Source organism: Cheilinus undulatus, linkage group 19 (assembly GCF_018320785.1).
Source record: "Cheilinus undulatus linkage group 19, ASM1832078v1, whole genome shotgun sequence".
Classification (NCBI taxonomy): Eukaryota; Metazoa; Chordata; class Actinopteri; order Labriformes; family Labridae; genus Cheilinus; species Cheilinus undulatus.
Window position 1 is genome coordinate 39,024,781 of NC_054883.1, and position 18,858 is coordinate 39,043,638.

An 18,858-nucleotide genomic window follows, 5' to 3' on the forward strand; every position below is an offset into this window, starting at 1 on the left:
AGATACAAAACATCAGCATAGTCCAGCACTGACATAAAGGTGGCAGCCAGTCTCCTTTTGGACCACAAAGAAAGGCAGGATTTAATCCTGGAATAGAAACCTCATTTCAGTTTTAGCTTTTGTTTTATCAGCTGCTGAGTTTAGGGAATAAAAGAGACGGATTCACCAATTAATATAGAGATATCTGTAGTTGAAACAGTCTCAATCTGTGTACCCTGAAAAACATGGACGTGATCTCAGCAGCATCAACCACTGGTTTACGAGATGCACTTTTTTAGATTAACAATGGCGGTCATCAAAATAGACATGCTGTCTCAAACTAGCAGACAATTTTGGGAAGCGAAAAGAGCTGAGCAGGCCTTAAGCCCCCTGGCAAACAGTTATAACTTGACAGCTTGTTTGTCCCTCTGCCCTAATTATGCAGAAATCTCATCCTTCATAAAATTAAGCAGAGGAGCTGAATGAAAATTCCCCCCATTTATAATGTGTGTCCATAAAAGGATTTACTTTTGAGACCAAATTTGTTTTTGAAACCAGGCTGTAAACAGGTTTATTTCAGCTTTAAAGATGGGTACCCCTGAATGGGTGTGTATGGGACTTACAGCCAGTCTCAGGTGGACACAACAGGAAGTGCAGTGTTTCTTGTGTTTCTGCACTGGCAGATGCTGCTAGTTAACCTTGCAAAACTGATAAGATTGTCCAGATTCCATGTCCATCATCAGACAGATATATCTTACAAAACCTCGAGTTTTCTTTTTCCTGGTAAGATAATAGCTGGACTGACAAGCATCATTTGAGGAAGAAGAAAGCAGTTGCAACGGGTGTCTGTAACCTACGGCGGCCAGGAAAGAAAAGAAAAAAAACTAATAACAATTTTGCTTTAAAATGACAAATTATACTTTTATACTATACTTTTATTTCTGTTATGGGTTGCTTGTGTTTCAAATAAAATAAACAGCATTAAAGGAAAACTAATTTTTCATATTTTATCAGCAAAACAAGTCCCTGAAATCACACCAAGATCCACATATCTAACTAACTAACTCAAGTTAGACATTATGAGGTTCTGGGCCTTTGGTTTAGTGCGTTTTCTGTGACTGGACCTCGTTGAATTTTAGTCGATTACCCCTGTTTTTGACACAGTCTATCTGGCACGTCAGGTTGGTTGGTCGGGACATAAGCCTCATGGCAAACAGCTACAACTCGGCCACCTGTCCGTCATATCAGCCACGCCCCTTATCATAAACAACTCTAAAACTTCATTAGATCAAATATATGACAAAAGCTATTACAAAAATAAAGAAAAGAAATCATGTGTAAAGTGTGTGCCAGTAAAGACATGATCTATCTGGACTAAATTTGGATTTCGAACAAGGCATGTTTGAACATGTGTATTTCTGCTATAAAAAGTAATTTCAAAATAGATGCGTGTGTGACTTCCTTGGCTTTTAAAGCCAACCTCAAGTAGACAGTTAGGGAACTGCAGATTTTGGTACTTCTGCATTGGCTTCATTTAGCAACACTGGGGGTTGCTGCATTACAGTGTTAATTTTGACAGCTATTTTTAATTTCAGTCCCGGTCTTAGTCTTTAGATTAAATGTTTTTTTAGTTTGTCACATTTGAGTGATTTCCACCCTTTAAAGTTTAAGTCACAGGCATCAAACTCAAGGCCCAGGGGCCAAATCCGGCCCATGGAACGATTATATCTGGCCCACAAGATCATATCATGTTTGTGTTATAACTGGCCCACCAGTATGAGGTCTGCAGATTTACTTTTTATCCATACTTTTATTCTCTTGCCTGAATCTGGTATCAAATCATGGTAGTGTGTTCAATGCACTATGCCAAACCTGGGGTCCCTACTTTCTACAGCTGAGAGGCTGAATAGATACAGATGCATTGTTCATTGACAAATGAACCCACAGGGGAGAAAAGTCATGGATTATGAAGACCGACAAAAACTAAATTACATTTTAATCTAACTTTAGACATCTTGATGAAAACTAAACTTACTTTTAGTCAGTTTTAATCATCAAAGATCTATTTCCTGCTAATCTTAGCCTCTTCTTTCTCATGGAAAAAGGCTGTCAACAAACATTTTTAGATAACAAAATTAACTCTGCAGCATAGCTCTTCTGCACAAATCTAACAACTTGGCAAGACCCTCTAATTTTAAAACACCACACTGGAAGATGATAAAGTTCACTTGTTTGTAGCTCAAGAAAGATATCACAAATGTGTAATTTTACAAGCAAATCTGTCAAAAATTCAGGGGTTCCAACAGCTCAAATAAGGATGCAAACTGGTTCTCTATCTTGACTGCAAGCTGTACATCTTCAGGTTAAGGGCCCAAACAGCAGTGAGGTAAAATTTGTTAAAGTTTTATGATTTCTGTCTGCTTAGATCAGACCAGAAATCCTTCACAGGCAAGAGTTTTCAGTTTAAGTAGGCTAATGCAGCAAATATGTAGAGCCATAAAGAGAAAACATCGATTCTGCAGGCAGAGTGCGGATAGGCTGCAGCTCTAATGTCTTGCAAAACAGATACAGACACATACATATTCATTCAGAATCTAACATGCACTGACACAGAGAAACAGACTAGGGGAAGAAAAAGAAACACTTTTAACTTGGAGACTCCACACTGCACTAGCCAGCCTACGCAACAAAAAAAAAAAAAAAAAAAAACCCACAGCAGCCATTTGTTAGCCTACAGCTTCCTTTTTTCATGAGTTGGGAAGGAGAGGCAGTGTTTACTGGCTGTTTGGCTTCATGCTTCATGAAAAGGAGGGGAAGATTATATCCAAAAGCCATCTGTTTTCTATTTAGGTTGCTTGTTTTAAATAATTAATAGATTTGAGTTTGGAACTGGAGACTAATGATGGCATGGTTTTGCAGACAAAATCAAAGAGAGACTAACTCTACTGTTCTTGGAGGTCTGTTTGGACTGTTTTCATGCTCAGCTGCAGTTCCTCCAGTGAGGATGTGAAGGTAACCCAGAGTTAAAGGAAACCCAGCTGAAAAGAGAAGAGGAAGACTACGTGATTCATCATAACAGAGCAGGAAACACCTGCATAATGTGGGCTGCAGTAGTGGCTGTGTATGTCTGTGTGATAGCTGACAGCAAGTATGTTGTTTACACTGCACAGCTTTAATGCTAAACATCGCCTCGTGCATCCCCCGTCACCAGACCTCTGACCTTATCCCCAAGTCACAGATAAAACCAAACAATGCAGTGTAGCAGCTAGCGTCAGCTGTCTTTTTAACGCTGCAGATAATCTACAACTCAGGGACAAAGACATAGAGAATGGGGAAATAAAAAGAAAGCTTAGCTTTTAAAAATCCTTAAGTAATACAGGGACAAAACGTTGCAAAATTTTATTTCCCCTCTTTTCATAAGCTCCATCCTTATTGCTCAACTTTTCAACGTTGTCACTTTGCTAGAGAAAGGAAGCTTCAAGCAAGCTGGTTTTAAAACAAGCAAATACACCCACTTTATTAGGTACAACTCGCTAGTGTGGGGTTTCCCCTTCAGAACAGCCTTCACTCTTTTTCTTTCTCCTGCTTTATAGATTTATTTTTGAGCCTTATATTCAGATAGCATAGCGTCAGAGACTGGAGAGACAGAGTGCCTGGAATGGCATGCTGTAAAGCAGCCACAGGCCAGATTTGAACCCAGGCCACATGCTTTGAGGACAGAAGCCTCTGAAAATGGGGCGTTCAGACATAACCACTAGGCTACCAGTGTCCCAAAACTGCCTTAATTCTTTAGATTCAATAGGATGCTAGAAATATTTCTCAAAGATTTTGGTCTATACTGGCACGATGGCCTCACACAGTTCCTGCAGAGTTATTTAGTGCACATCAATGATGCAAATCTCCCATTTCACCACATCCCAAAGGAGCTCTATTAGATTGAGATCTGGTGACTGTGGAAGCCATCTGAGCACAGTCGACACATTTATACTGTATGTTCAAAACAAACAGCTTGAGATCATTTGAGCTTTGTATCTTTAACCTGCTGGAAGTAGCCATCAGAACATGGGTACATTATGGGTAGCAACAGGTAGGCTGGTGCGATTACACGAGGAGATGTTGTTTTTTTCAAGGCCGATGCTGATAGCATGTGCTTTTCCCTCGGATGTGTGGGTACCGGATTTCAATACTCATCCCTAGTGCTGGCATTACAAATTAGCATATATAAATGTAAGCATGTCATCTAGTAAGGCCCCCTCCCCTGTCCCCCCTTTGGCCCCCACTCACACTGCACAACGCATCCAGGCCTGGGCACGGATATGTCACGCGCCGATGTCATCACACGAAGCATCCACCGTTAATGACTCAGTATGCATAAGTGTTGTTTTTAAGCTATAAAATAGTTACAGATTTATTTTCGAAATCTGATCTGATCCTGGATGCCTGATGCACCAAACAAGCTCTCATGTGTCCAGAGCAGGATTAAACGTTTATTTAAAAGTTTTTTTTTACCGTGACGAGAGCAATTTTAACCATCTGATGAGAGCTGGAGGTGAAAACGCCTCAGGATTAATAAACCATGCTCCATTCAAACGTCAGCGATCAAGATCCCACTTTCACTTCTTGGTGATATGAAATAGAATTAAAGGTAAGTTATTTCAGTGGATGATAGTTTGGCATTATAATTTTTTAATAAGAGAAGTTAAATCAGCCGTGATTAACCCCGGCACACACTTGTCTGCGTATTTGGCACTCTCCTTTACGCACGGAGGGTGAAAGGTGTTTGTTATCCTATGAGCTGCTGTTTGCGACTAAAACAAGAGAAGAAGCTTAATTTTACAAACCAAAAATCCTCTTACAGTCATTAAAGCCTGACTTTCCCCGAAACTGGTCAGAAATGTGGACTGGACTGGGATCCTGCTGTCTCTAGCATGCAGCTGCTGCCTGGTGGGCTCTCTGAGGCGGGTCCTCTTGTTGTTACTTCAAGCTACGTCACATTCCCGCACTTGTGCTCTTTCATTTGCATCCATGCCGTGCCTAGGCCCACCTCATTTATCCGTGCCAGGGCCACAAAGTGTGCCGCGCCAATTGCACTCACACTGGCCAAACGTACCAGACTTTAGGCTGAAACGGGCCCAGGCATGGTACGGATGGCCTAGTGTGAGTACACCCTTAGCCAGCGGGGAAGACAGACCATGCAGTTGAGCCAAAGTAGCACACTTTTGAACTGATTTATTTTATCAATGATTGATGAATAAAATGCTGATACAGATTATCGACCAAATGGCTTGAATCAGCTTCAGTAATCAGCCGAACTGATAATCGGGTCACCCTTAGTTCACAGGATGTTCAGTTGCTCAGACAGTACAAAACAATGCAAAACAGAGAAACAAACAAAACTTGCATGTCTGGAAAGAGTTTAATAAACTTTGCGGTCAACTTGTTTCCCAAGGCACACATTCACAATTCACTGACAAGGCTAAACTTTTGGGTCCTGAATCACTAGTTGAGAACCAGTGCTCTGAGGGGCCCAAAGTGTGCCAACAAAATATCCCTATTCCGTTACACCACCAGCAGCAGCCCAGATCATTGATACGAGGCTGGAGTGATCCATGCTTTCATGTTTTTAACACCAAATTCTGCCTTTGCCAAAATGTCACAACAACAATGGAGAATCAGCAGACCAGACAACGTTTTTTCCAATTTTCTGTCATCCAATTTTGGTGAGACCACGTGAATTGTCGCCTCAGTTTCAGTTGTAACAAATTGAGTCATTGTTTATTTTTTATCAGCTCAAACCAGCCTGGTCGATCTTTTCTGACCTCTAAAAATCAAAGACACATTTTGGCTCAGAGAACTGTCGCTCACTGGATATTTTCTCTTTTTCAGTTTATTCTCTGTGAACCTCAGAGATGGTTGAGCGTGAAAATCCCAGCATATCAGCAGTTTGTGAAATACTCCCACCGGCCCATCTGGCACCAGCAGCCGCGCCACATTCAAGTCATTTAAATCACCTTTCTTCCTCATTCTGATGCTTAATTTGAATGGCAGCCGTGTCTACAAACCTCAATGCATTATTGCTTCTATGTGATTGGCATTAATAAGCAGTTGAACAGATGTACCTAATAAAGTGGCCAGTGAGCGTTTCCCAGCCTTTTTTCCACTGAGCCCCCCTTTACATATCTAAGAAGAGCTGTGCCCCCTCCCCCATGAAAAAGTGACATTGCTGTCAAAAACACACATCAACTTGATTTTTTGTCAATAAAGCCAAAAAAATAGCCAAAAACACAAGTGTTATTACCAAAAGACTTATGTAAGAACGCTTCATGTGTTTTATCATAATTTTAGATAGTCTGAATGGCCCTAATTTTACCAACCTCAGAGCAGACAGACCCTTGGGCCCCCCCTGAAATCTCTGGCACCCCCAAAGGGGTCCCGGACCCTTGGTTGGGAACCAAGGGTGTAGATGGTAAGTCTTTCAATATTTTGCAGGGGAGATGACAAACTCAGATGTGCTTGTTTGCTACTCCTTTTACTTTACATCCTGTGCAACTGTATGAACTTGGGTTAAAATCAGACAGAGAAAAACATCTGAAGATGTACTCAACAAACTGTAATAGGTATTTTCTAAGTCTGTCATAATAATACATTTTAGTTTTAACACACCTTAAACTCAAAACAAGTTGCTAAATATCCAGAGTAAGAACTGGAGCACAGAAAGCTGTAAAATAAGTTTGTTGTCACCATTTAATTCTGAAGTATTGAAGTTACCCTACAAAATATAAAAAAGAGAACTAAAAAAAGGAGCTTTTTTCTCTAAATTCTGTCTGCTTTCTAGCAGCTTCATTACTTAAAAAGGTGACAACTAGCAATCTATTTGCTCTTTTGCACCGAAGAGTAATCACAAGCATTCGATTTCAATTAGGAGCATTTGAGTCTGATTTGTAACACCCACTTAACTAATCCTCAGAGGTCAGGTGATTACAGCCCTTTCCATAAACACTTAGCCCACGCTATTTTCAGCTAGTTTAACAACAACTCAGTATGAACTCCACTAAGAGTTTAGACCAGGGGTGTCAAACTCAAGGCCCGGGGACCAAATCCGTCCCATGGTACAGTTTTACCCGGCCCACCAGATCATATCATATTTTCATTATGACTGGCCCACTAGTATGAGGTCTGCAGATTTCCTCCCACATAAAAATATGATCTTAACCTTGATGATTGACAATACCCTTGTCAAGTCATAAGATTAAGAAAGAATAAAGAGTTAAAATAATTTGATAAAAAGTCAGGGAAGTGGTTAAAGATTTTTTTTGTTTTCATTTCGTATTTTCAAACTTGTATCTCACATTTATGACTTAAAATTATGGTTTTGACTTTCACATCATATTTTGACCTTTTCAAATCATAATTTTGACCTTTTAACTCACACTTTAAATTTTTAAGTCACATTTTGACCTTTTCAATCCATGAATATGAATGTTATCTTACCTTTTGACATTTTCATCTCCTAATTTTGAATTTTAATACCAAATACCAACCTTTTTGATTTAAAGTCTTACATTTTTTTATCTCATATTTGGACCTTTATAATTCAGTATTTTTAACTTTGTCTCATATTTTGACATTTAAAACTCATGATTTTGAATTTTATCATAGGCTGTATAAAACATGGACACAGTGTCAGTGACATCACTCTGGTTTCTGACTTGGACTTTAAGAGTCCAACAAAGGCAGTCGCCATATTGGAATCTCCAAATCTCGCTAGCTTTCAATCAACTGAGCAACAGGTGAAGAGGTGGAGCTGAAGCAAGGCGTTGAACCTCCTGGTTAACAGCTACAAAACACCCACCTGTCTGCCAAACCAGGCACACCTCTAATTATGTACAACTCTTAGTGTTTATGCCACCGAAATAGATCAGTTATGAAACCCCACCCCCCAAATCATAAGAGTGTTTAGTCAACCAGTCAAAAGTTAAAATACCACCCAGGAAACAACCAAAACTGAACACTAATCAATTAGCGATGGTGGATAAATGATGTAACATTAGTCAGCAGAATGTGGCTAATGCTAACAATGCTAGCATTTTCAGTTTTCGATCCTCTTGCAGGTTACCCTCCACATTTCTGAGCTGACTTTGGTATAAGTATAACCTGGCACAGCCAAAGTACAACCTTATCCCCATTTTCCTGATCAAACTGTGCTGTTCCTACAAGATGCTGCAAGATGCAGCCTTGTTTACCTTCAGGTTAAGAGCATTATGACAGTAAGGCAGGGCGCCACACCATACAGCTGGTGTCACCTAGTGGACAGGAGATTAATTGTGACTCATTATGGAAATTCTCTGATTAATGTCCATTTAAGATAGCTATCATTTGACAGCCATAATTTTAACATTAAAAGAACTAAGCTTCAGCAATAAAACCTTTAAATCAGGCTGTAACCATAAATTTCTTCTTTCTTTTTATTTGAGATTTATTTGGGGGCTTTTTATGCCTTTTCAGAGGTGATGGTGGATATAGCAGGAAATCTGGGTGAGAAAAAGTGTTCTGGTGTGCAGGAAGGAAGCCACATGCCAGACTTTAACCTGGACTGCCATGCACTGGCATGGATCTCACCCTAACTACGAGGCCAAAGGCACCCAAAACATGTTTTTTTTAGTGAGCTGTAAAAACGGAAACTTTAAAATGAACCCTGGGGTTGTGCAAAATATTGCTCAAATGAACTCTTGAGGAAGTTCAGGTTTTTTTACTTCAGCATCGACTTCATCTTTCAACACAAACATTTGATAAAGATCATGAGCATGCAATGCAACTTAAGTTAAGCTGGTGAGTGGCACAGCTAACATCTGCTCTAGACTCTGACAAATAAACACAATTCATTTGCTAAGCATCTTTGATAAACTAGCTTGAAATTAACCCACTTTAGTCCAGGATTAGCATCATGTTAGCCTCAGCTAATCCTACTCTAATAACTCACAGGGTGTAAAACTTTGACACAAACACTTCTTAAACTTGTTTATACCAAAAATGCTAACCTTGTGACCTTCAGCTTAAATTGAGTTATCTGTGAAGGGTGTCAGCTGTGATAGCACCAGAGGGGGGGTGCTTGCATACCATCACTTCCTGTTTGACCCCTTTAAACTCGCCTGACCAACATCCCCCACTTCCTACACACAAACACTCACCAGCATTGCTAAGCTTAATGTCACTGATTCCCTTAACTGCAGTCTTGTGACAGACCAGTCTGGTATTACTGCATTACTCACAACCTCCCTCTGCCTCTCTCTCTCTCTCCCTCTCATACTCACACAGTCGCACACATCCGTGCAAACACCGTCACTGAGCCTTCACAGGCCCATTGTCCTGCTGCCTGACGCCGAATGAGAGCTGTGACATTCAGTCAGCACAAATAAAGCCTCTCTGCACAGTCACCAACCTGACAATAGACGGACTTCTTCAGCGCTGTCAAAACCTGAACTCGGCTCCCTCTCTGCGTCGACTTGTGGCAATTTTCTACTTCCCCTCATGGTACAGTGAACAAGACACTTCCTCTCTTCTCATCACCACAACCTCACTGTTCCACTACACATATCAGAAGCTAGAGATTACTCTACAACCTTTCCTGTTACTTTATTCACACACCCACACTGAGGTCTAGTTTACGCCACCACAGAATGATGGTTATGGAAATTTTTGGCACAAAGTAGACCATCAGATCTGCTGCAGTACTTAATCCATCATTGTTTTACAGAAATGACAGATGGTGAGAGCTCGAGCTGCAGCTAACAAAAGAAATAAACTAGTAAGTCCAAGAGAAGCGGCTTCAAAGGGACATTAGTGATTCATACTGCATCATATCATGTTGTATTGTTAGAAAATGCCAGCAAATAGTAAGAACTAGAGCTGTAGCTAAACAATTAAACCAGCTTATAAGCTCCGGCACGTCCCTAAAGCTCCACTCCGCTCAGCTTTGTTGGAGTTATAGAGCAGCTCGTTCAAAACAACTGGGAAAACGTGCACGGTCTCGGGTCAACTTCCAAAAAACAACACAACAAACAAAATTCCAAAACCTAAATCATCACTTTATCAACATTACATCTTATTCTGCAGCATGAGCAAAAGGTCATCAGGAGGTCAGTGGGTCAAAGTGCTACTACTGGGAATGGACTGTATAAAAAAAAAGCCACAGTTTTGCTTCAATTGACCTATGGCTAAGTCCCGCCCTCAAACGCGATAAGCCAATCCCAGTGCGTAAAGCCATTCCTATACACTCGGACATCTGCTGCCTGGACGTCCATTGAAATGCATCCAGTTTTCATCTGGTTTTATGAGGTTCTAACACAGGGGTGTCAAACTCAAATCCAGACCGTGGTACAGTTTTACCCGGCCCACTAGATCAAACCATATTTTTGTTATAACTGGCCCACTAGTCAATTGATAATTGACAATACCCTTGTCAAGTCATAAGAATTAGAAAGAATAAAGAGTTAAAATAATTTGATAAAAAGTCAGGAATGTAGTTAAAGAATTTTTTGTTTTAATTTCGTATTTTCAAACTTGTATCTCACAATTATGACTTAAAATTATGGTTTTGACTTTTTACATCATATTTTGACCTTTTCAAAACATAATTTTGACCATATTTTGACCTTTCAACTCACACTTTTAATTTTAAGTCACATTTTGACCTTTTTAATCCATGAATGTTATGTTATCTTTTGATATTTTCAACTCCTAATTTTGAATTTTAATACCAAATACCAACCTTTTAGATTTAAAATCTTAATTTTTTTTAATCTCATCTTTGGACCTTTATAATTCAGTATTTTTAATTTTGTCTCATATTTTGACATTTAAAACTCATGATTTTGAATTTTATGATGTATTTTGACCTTGAAAACTCTTAATTTTAAATGTTACCTAATATTTTCACCTTTCTAATCTCTTGATTTATATTTTTTGTCATTTCTTGAACTATTCAACTCAATATAAGTTTTAATCCCAAATACTGATCTTTTTGATTCCAATTTTTTAATATTATGTCTCATCTTTTACCTTTGAAATTCAAGGTTTTGAATTTTATCCCACACTTAGACACTTAAAACTCAATTTTGAATTTTATCACATATTTTGACATTTAAAACTCATAATTTTGAATTTTATCTCATATTTAGACTTTTAAAACTCATAATTTTGAATTTTATCTCATATTTTGATATTTAAAACTCATACTTTTGAATTTTATCACATAAACTCATGATTTTCTAAGTTTATTTAGTTACTCTTAAAAAAATAATGATTTCAATGGTTGACTTTTTTCTAGTCAAAATAATTTATCATCAATGTTACCCCCCCCCCCCCACACACACACACACACACTTTGTTACTTAGGGAAAAAATGAAAAAGAGATAATAAAAGATGCATATTATGATCCAAATTGAATTGTTTTGTTACTGTGGATTTTCTTGGTCTCTTTTGTATGCAAGGAATTCACAGAGGCCTGATTTATGCAAGAACATTTAACTTTCACCACAAAATATTAGACTTAAAAACTGTGCAATAATTCTGCTTTCAGCACTATGTAACTTTGGCAGCGGCTGGTAGCTCTCTCCTGAGCTGTACGTTTTCTCAACACTGGTTCACACACCAACCTTCATCTCAGAAGAAGCCAGGTAGTACGTCTATCCTGTTTGATACAACGGCTGAAGCTAAGAGAGGGAAGAGGACGGTTAAAGATGAGGCTAAGAAGAGAAAAAGAGAATAACCGAGCAGGAGGCCGGACTAGAGTAAATATTGGAAAAGCTTTTATATGTTGGCAACGGCTTCGTGAAACAGTAGGCGGCAAGTTCGACGATGAGCTGGCAATGAGACCGATGGATGTCTGAGTAATATCAATCTACTCAACATGCAGTCAGTTTGCAAACAACGGGCTGACAGTCATATTTGCACAGCACCTGGTAATACTACTGTACCTCGTCAGCCGACAGTTGGCTTCTAACAATGTCTCTACCAGCACACATAACCAAACATCCTAAATACTGAAGCTTTCAATCAACAATTATTTTGCTCAAGATAACTTGCTGACATTAGATATAGAGGAGGACTGAGATTTTTAGCTTGCCTCGTTGAATAATGACATTTTTAATTCAACATTTACACCCACAGGAACTTCTCTTTTGGCACTCAGCTGTTACATTTTTCTAAGATATTCCAGTCATTCTTTTGTTCAAAGAAATAAATGCCACCCAAGGAATGCTTTCAAAGATAGTCTGTCCAAAATATGTGTCAGGGTTTTAAGCCTGGCTGTTCAGTATGGCAAAGTATTGGAGTTTTATCTACATGTGAGCCACAGTTTTTGGTTGTTACAATGTCATTTTACAATGTCATTTTGCTACCTGGTTGTAACAGGTAGCATGCACCATCAGAGATGGCCTTCAACTTGTGCAAAACACGTAACCCTAAATTGGCCCCGCTGCTGCATCAGTGGTGTTCCTCTGTAGGAGTGGGATCAGTAAATATTAGCAGTCTCTGCCCTTAGTGAGCAACTTAGTTGAGAAGTGAACCTGATAAGCCTGAAAACAGTCTTGTAGCACTCGCGTCCAGGACTTGGACTCGAGTCCAACTCAAGTCCTGATTTGGTGGACTCATGACTCAACTTGGACTCAAGCTTTAACTGCATCAGGACTAGGGCTGAATGCTTTGCAAAAATAATGTAATTGCGATTTTTTTCTCCAATATTGTGATTTAATGAGTAATTGTTCTTGGGTAAATCTTATGTATTTTTTGACAAATTCAAGCAATAAACAATTCCATAAATAAGACCATGTGTAGGGATGCACGGTATATGAGGTAGACTACTGATCATCAACTGGCGGCCCGGGGGCCACATCAGGCCCCCCAAAGCTGCCTGTCCGGCCCCCGAAAGAAAAGGAGGAAAAGAAGATTTTAAGAGTATCCGTTTGCTTTAAATGTCTGCAGCTGTTAAATCTTCCCACAAATAATTAACATTGAAATAGTTTTAGAATGACCAACCATTTGATCTGTTTTTACAGAAATTTACTGTCAAAATTAGTCGATTACAAATGACAAAAAATAAAAATAGTGCAACAAAGTAAAGAAAGGGGGTTAAAAAGGGACAGGAATTGGAGAAAAGGGGCAAAAATGGATAAAAGAGTGGCACAAAGGGGAAAAAACATCTATAAAAAGTGGTTTAAAGGTTGTTAAAATCTTTCAAGAATTGGGTTAATGAGGCAAAAAGGGGCAAAAAGTATCAACAATGGGTTAAAAGTGGAAAAAAAATGCTTTTAAAGTTGCAAAAATTGTTGAAAAAAATGTAATAAAAGGGGTTAAAAAGCCACTCATTTTGACTAAAACAAAACATACAGGAAACACAAAAAGGAGGATTTTTGTAAACCATTATGAAAAAATGACACTTGAATGTTTGCATAATGTGCATAAAATCTCTGCAAAAAAACGCATTTATTCAACTGGTGTTTTGACAAATTTCAAGTTAAAGAAATATTGCAATTCCTGCAATTCGTAAATTGCAGCAGACCATAATGCGATTTAATCTAGTTTACGATTAATTGCCCAGCCCTAGTCAGGACTCAAGGATGAAGAAGAAGACCTGAACCTTTTTTGCTTAAGACTATTTTATTCTGTAATATTTGTTGTTTTTGTGTGAGAAAACCCAGCATAACTGATCAGTGTTCATGCAGCGTTAGGTGTGCGTTCACCTGCATGCGTGTTCACGTGAGTCTAAGTCGCTGTCTCTGAAAACAACCAGAGGAGAGAGAGGAGGAGTGGGCGGGCCTGGGTGACAGAGAGAGGAGCTGATAGGTTGATAGGTAGCTTTAACCTGTGGCTCTTCTCTGTATTCCCGCAGCAATCTTAACAAGAAATTAAACTAAAATGCAGCCAGCCTACCTTTGAATCACTGAAAATCTCCATCAGCTGCTCAGACTGGTCATATTAGCTGCTGTTGCTGCTGTGCAGTAATCCTCCTCAGTCTGGGACAGAGTGATAAACTCTTAAACCTTGTAGTGAGTCCCGTTAGTTAAAAATATCAATCCAACATTGAAATCTGTGTTAACATCGGCGAGCTAACGCTGATTAGTGAGCTAAACGAGGGGTAAAAGTATGATGTGTTTAATGACAACTCAGACTTTAGAGTTTCAAAGGGGGGACAAAGTTAGTCATAGTATAGAATATAAGACTTACTGTTTCTCCCTCTCCTCACATGTGGAAATATGCATATTCATCTTAGCAGGCTTGATATATTTTTAGGTCAGATTGTCCAAACTTAGTTTAGATTATGTGCTAAATGAGATTAATTTACAGTCTGACATAGAACCTTGATGCAAAGGCTTGTCTGTGAGGTTAGGAGTGGCCTGGTTCCAGCTGGTAAGGGAAACATCTAAAGTTCTCCACTCCTGCACACTCGTCCTGGGGGACTGAATCCTCTTAGTCACTGATGAATGGCTCATTCTTCATCTAGATCAAACCAAACATCTCAGCCTTTCCAATCCACCCTGCTTCTGCCAGTGGGCTCGCTTCTGTCTCACTAACCGCAGAGGCAAGCTGCCGCTCACCAAAGTCACGACTGCTTGCCTTCCCGAATCCACAATGGCATAAAACGATCCAAGTCGACATCAGACAGGCTAAAAACCCCGACAAGTCATCCAAATACAGACGGAAGACTCATCTGTTCGATCTCTTTGGGCCGATTAAAACAACAGGACAAGTAAACCTGTCTTAATCTCTAATACCCCCATATACAACTGTTTCCTTCCACATTGTTAAATGGTTGGCATTTTAAGAATTAGACGAACAGACTGATAAAAATCAAATCTGTTGTAGTGAAAATAGAAAAGAGCATATTAACCTAAAATGTCAACCATGACAGCCATGGTGAATCAATTATCTTCTTAAAAGTGGAAACAGAGTGCAGACAGCTCCATTGATTGAACATCCTTTCACATTAGTGTTTCTGCCCAGGCTGGGTGAAAGCAGCCTGATTCAAAACCAAAGCCACAAGAATCCTACATTCAGCTCAACAAATAGAGCAACCTGTAGCACAGATGCAGCACTCAGTAAATATGCATCTCTATGATCTAACTACCTAAATATAACATGGATGGTTTCCTGCCTCATCCTTCGCAAATACCCCTAATGATCAGTAATTAAATTCATGAAATTATAAAGCATTTATCATGTTGGTGGGTCGAAAAGGACCTAAGCCAAAACTATTTTAAAAATTGTGCTAAATTTGACACATAAACGAGGTGAAATATTAGAGATTAACTAGAAATGACAAGTAAAAATTGTGTTAATGACAGAATACAGTTGGCTATAAAGCTCTAACACAGAATGTGGTGATTACTAAATTTACAACTCTTCTGGGAAGGCTTTCCACAAGGTTTATGAGTGTGTTTATGGGAATTTTTCACCATTCTTCCAGAAGTGCATTTGTGAGCTCACACACTGATGTTGGACCAGAAGGCCTGGCTCTCAGACTCCGCTCAAACTCATCCCAAAGGTGTTCTATGGGGTTGAGGTCAGGACTCTGTGCAGGCCAGTCAAGTTGATCCACTCCAAACTCTCTCATCCATGTCTTTATGGACCTTGCTTTGTGCACTGGTGCACAGTCATGTTGGAACAGGAAGGGGCCATCCCCAAACTGTTCCCACAAAGTTGGGAGCATGGAATTGTCCAGAATCTCTTGGTATGCTGAAGCATTCAGAGTTCCTTTCACTGGAACTAAGGGGCCAAGCCCAGCTCCTGAAAAACAAGCCCACACCATAATCCCCCCCTCCACCAAACTTTACACTTGGCATAATGCAGTCAGACAAGTACTGTTCTCCTGGCAAGCACCAAACCCAGACTTGCCAGATTGCCAGATGGAGAAGTGTGATTGGTCACTTCAGAGAATGCGTCTCCACTGCTCTAGAGTCCAGTGGCGGCGTGCTTTACACCACCGTATCCGACGCTTTGCATTGCACTTGGTGATGTATGGCTTGGATGCAGCTGCTCGGCCATGGAAACCCATTCCATGAAGCTCTCTACCACTGTTCTTGAGCTAATCTGAAGGCCACATGAAGTTTGGAGGTCTGTAGCCATTGACTCTGCAGACAGTTGGCCACCTCTGCGTACTATGCGCCTCATCGTCATTTTATGTGGCCTACCACTTGGTGGCTGAGTTGCTGTCATTCCTAACTGCTTCCACTTTGTTATAATACCACTGACAGCTGACTGTGGAATATTTTTTTTTCACCACTTGACTTGTTGCACAGGTGGCATCCTATCACAGTACCATGCTGGAATTCACTGAGCTCCTGAGAGCGAGCCATTCTTTCACAAATGTTTGTAGAAACAGTCTGCATGCCTAGATGCTTGATTTTATAAACCTGTGGCCATGGAAGTGATTGGCACACCTGATTTCAATTATTTGGATGGGTGAGTAAATACTTTTAGCAGTATAGTGTATCCTTCTACGTGTGGTAGGACTTGGTGAATGTTCATTCGGTATTAGTGATTTTAAATTTAAAGGAAAGACAAAATAGAAAAGAAAATTAACAAATGCAGATGCTTCCACTGATAATTTGAATGTTATTAAATGAAAAACCAGTTCAGCACATTTTGGATCATTTTGTTCTCCACAGATAATCATCAGAAATATCTAACAAAGTGTTTTTTGTCATCTCCCAAGAACTGAATCATCCATCATAATGTTCTTTTTTGATTCAACAGTGTACACTGTGTTCAACTAATGGCCAAAAGACAACAGTAGCGAAAATGCCAACAAGGTTTGAAAAAGCAATAAATGTATGTATATGGAAAATAAAGGTGTTTTATGGTTTCAAAATGTGAATATAACTAAAAAAAAGCCCCAAAACAAAGATTGACCTTAACTATTCTTGCATGCAGACTCAGTAAGTGCCGCTTTATCTCACTGCCGTCATGCTAAACTAGTGTTTAAAGCCTTTTACACTCATGCTTGAATATTCTAGAAAATCTCAGGACAGGCTGCCACTGAAATCTGCCTGTTGACATATGTGCTTCACAGGAGGGGTTTTTAACTGTCAGATGGAGGGGGGGTCTCAGGTGGCAGGGCATGGAGCTGAAAGGACAGTGCAGTAACGACAGTTTTATACAAACACTACACTAGAGTTTATTAGTGCTGCATGTAAAAAATACAAAACCTGAAGTTTTTATAGTACTGCTTATAAATTAACAATATTTTGAAAAAAAGAAAAAAGGATTTTTTAATTTTCTAAATAATGGTTTTTCAACAAAATGCAAATGCAGTAGCACTATTACAAGCTTGAAGACTTTTCTGCAGGTATTTTTATAAACCTTTCAAGTACTACTACATATCACAAAAATAATTGCAGTCTTTTATGCAGTTATATTTTTTCACAGCTTGACATCACGATTGTGATTTGATTTACCGTGCAGCACTATTAGACAAAGTGCAGCTTCATCAAGTGAATGAAGATTGTGCTCAGCGGTTGTAGGACATAAACTCCATCACCTAGACCAGGGGTGTCAAACTCAATCACAGCAGGGGCCGAAATCTGAATATAGGTCTAACCTGAGGGCCTAACAGGGTCAAGATTTGACTGAAAACTGTCAACCGTGTTTTCAAAGGTCATGAATTTTGGGGGAATTTAATCAGTGATGATGAATGATTAAGATTTAAAAAAAAAACAAAAAAAAAACAGAAAAAAGTCAAAATTATTAAATATCAAAGCATCAATGTTACTGTGTATCCATGTCAAATGAATGCTAAATAAAAAAATACATAAGTGAGTTAAAAGGCTCAGAATCTGAGATAAAAAAGTCAACTTTATAAATCCTAAAGGTCAAAATACAAAATTAAAAGTCAAAATAAGGTTTTTAAAAGGTAAATGTATAAGATAAGTTACAAAATCAAGATTTTAAAATGTCAGAATAAAAGATAAAATTCAAAATTGTGACTCTAAAACAAAGGTGTGAAACTCAAGGCCCGGGTGCCAAATCCGGCCCGCAAGATCCTATCATTGTATTCTAACTGGTCCACCAGTATGAGGTCTGCAGATTTCCTCCAGTATAATAATGTAAACTTCAACTTGATTATTTAAAATATCCTTGTTAAGCCATAAAAATCTGAATAATTTGTGTTTTTATTTCATATCTTCAATTTTGCATCTGAAGATTGGGACTCAAACTTATGATTTCGACTTTTCATTTCATGCTTTGACCTTTTCAACTCATAATTTGGACTTTATATGTCATATTTTTATCTTTCAGATTCCCAATTTTAAATTTTAAGTCATATTTTGACCTTTTCAACTCCTTACATTGGCTTTTTATTCCCATATTTTGACTTTTTTTCTCATATTTTTACATTTTGAATGAATAATTTTTACTTTATATAATATTTTGAAGTTTTTGCACTCCAAATTTTGAATTTAAGTCATGTTTCTAACTTTTTAAGTCATCATTTTGATTTCTAGCTCATTTTTTGACTTTTTCAACTCCTGATTTTGTTTTTTTAATCCAATATTTGGACCAGTCAGACTCACAATTTAAAATTTTAAGTCAGATTTTGTTTTTTAAACTCATAATTTCAAATTTGATCTCATATTTTGACCTTTCAAACTTATGATTTCAACTTTCTCCTCATGTATTTGGTTTTTACAAACATTATTTTTCTATTTTTAATATCGTGTTCTGAAATTTTGAGCTGGAATTTTTATCTCACATCTGAGCCTTTAAACTTATCATTTTTACTTGTTTGGATTTCCAAATGATTTATCATCAGTGCAGTTTTTTTCATATTTTATTACTGGTGAAAATGAGGTTGACAGTTTCTGGTTAAATGTTGACACTGT

The 18,858-nt window shown here is 38.6% G+C and overlaps 1 protein-coding gene across 2 annotated transcripts in view; it reads right to left on the reverse strand.

Annotated features, from left to right (window-relative positions):
- sh3kbp1 (SH3-domain kinase binding protein 1) overlaps positions 1-18,858 on the reverse strand; it is an 82,529-nt gene that overhangs the window by 44,508 nt on the left and 19,163 nt on the right. The window contains exon 1 of one of the 2 annotated variants that reach the window (XM_041814562.1): positions 9,419-9,546. The exons of the other annotated variant lie outside the window; for it this stretch is intronic. The gene's annotated coding sequence lies outside the window, so the exon portion shown is untranslated. Of the gene's footprint in view, positions 1-9,418; positions 9,547-18,858 lie in introns of those variants that run through there. 2 annotated transcript variants of the gene reach the window in all.